Here is a 1,752-nt window from a genome sequence, read left to right as displayed (position 1 = left end):
GCACTGCAACGTTTTGATCAGCTTTAGATGGGATTTGCGTTTTTTCTTAAACAACCTCACGCTTTCTGTTGGGGTCTGCTGTGAAAACTACGCGGTGAATTTAATTAGAGAGGAGCGTTTGGTTTGCTTACGAATTGATCGGAGACTAGCGCTGTAGTGGTGAAGAGTAAAGTAAACAACAGATGGCTCTGTAGCAGAAGAAAGAAAGAAAGAAAGAAAGAAAGAAAGAAAGAAAGAAAGAAAGAAAGAAAGAGTAAAGCGTGACTGACGTCGCGTCACCCTGTGCCGATTCGTTCAAGTAGATCGAAAGGGCGAGATGCACATTTCCAGCAGACACCAGATTTACTAAATATCTGGCGTTTAGAGTAACGTGATAATGTCCGGTGTTGGTTGAACGCGTTTTTTTTGGTTTTCCAGGCACACGTCACATTTGCCGGATTGGGGTGAATACTCTGTTATAACGTTTTGTTTCTATAAATAAATACATTGTTAGAAGATCAATTGGAAGGTCTGTGTAAATACTGCAATTTAATGACACGTCTCGAAGGATGAACCCGTTCACCTCTTGAGCAAATCGATATATTATTACAACAGCACGTACACATTTACTTGCCTTATAAAGTGACGTTCATATCATCTTGACCGTAACGAATGTTTTGTGCTGTAAAGATCTGTGCAACTGTGGATCCATGTTCGCGGAGCGCACTTGAGCATGCCCACCCACGTATTTGTTCGATCGCGGAAGGAAGGCGATTGAGTAACGTGGCCCCGTTTTCTGGGGGTTGGTATGAGGTGTGGTGAAGGATATCTTTATGTCGAATGAAAAATGTTTACGGTTGATTTAACGCACTTCATTGAACGATCAAAGCTGTTTCGTACAGGAAATTATCTTTTGGTTCGGCAGCAGCTGTTAGACAGCAAGATCACATCCGTTTGTAATTGTACAATTAATAAATCACATCAAGCGCACACCATCATTCGAACCCTCTTACACCAATTTATTGTTAATCTCCTGTGCATTATTTCTATCTGATATTAATTTGAGGCGCTATTCAGCCGTTCGAGCAGTACTAATTTCGACGTAAATAAGTTTACAATTTTATTCTTGCATGGTTTACATATTTTGTTTTAACCCAAACCCTACATCCCATAATATATTCTTCTTTTAGAAGGGGACTGGATGTGATGGCACGCTTTTGTTTTAAACCTGACTGTAAAGCACAAGCGGCTACGCGAAAACGAATCCGATCGGACATGGCTATTAGCGCGTTAAGGCGACACTTTTCAAATTAAAACTGGTCTGCAAAGTCATGTCTGCACTAGTATTATATTATTGTAAGAAAAAACAAATAAAAATACCTCCAATATTTAATAAAAAATAAAAATTAAAAACACACCTGTTGCATGATCTCATTTAAACAAATTACCAAGAGGGCCTCATATCTGGTTCCATAGTGTAGTGGTTATCACGTCTGCTTTACACGCAGAAGGTCCTGGGTTCGAGCCCCAGTGGAACCACGGAGTTTTTATTTTTTTCTCTAGTTTATATAATAGAGATATATTTGTAGTATTATTATCATCATCATCGTTAATGCATAATCGGGACTTTAATGAAAATGAAACTAACGACACTTGGAAAAAAAACTGAAACAAGCAAAATTTGCCAGTCTTATACATCTGTAGCAGAAACTTAAAAGTAATTAGTCTTGTCCTATTTAGGCTGTATTTTAATTGAAACTGTTCGTATTTCAT

The 1,752-nt window shown here is 38.4% G+C and overlaps 1 non-coding gene across 1 annotated transcript; it reads left to right on the top strand.

Moving 5' to 3' along the window:
- Positions 1-1,445: 1,445 nt before the first annotated feature.
- Positions 1,446-1,518, top strand: trnav-uac. The gene has a single exon. It is a non-coding gene; the product is annotated as a tRNA-Val (tRNA).
- The last annotated feature ends 234 nt before the right edge of the window (positions 1,519-1,752 follow it).

This window comes from Polypterus senegalus, chromosome 10, assembly GCF_016835505.1.
Source record: "Polypterus senegalus isolate Bchr_013 chromosome 10, ASM1683550v1, whole genome shotgun sequence".
NCBI lineage: Eukaryota > Metazoa > Chordata > Cladistia > Polypteriformes > Polypteridae > Polypterus > Polypterus senegalus.
The sequence above is the reverse complement of the archived record's forward strand: the minus strand, read 5'-3'. Positions and strand labels throughout refer to the sequence as shown.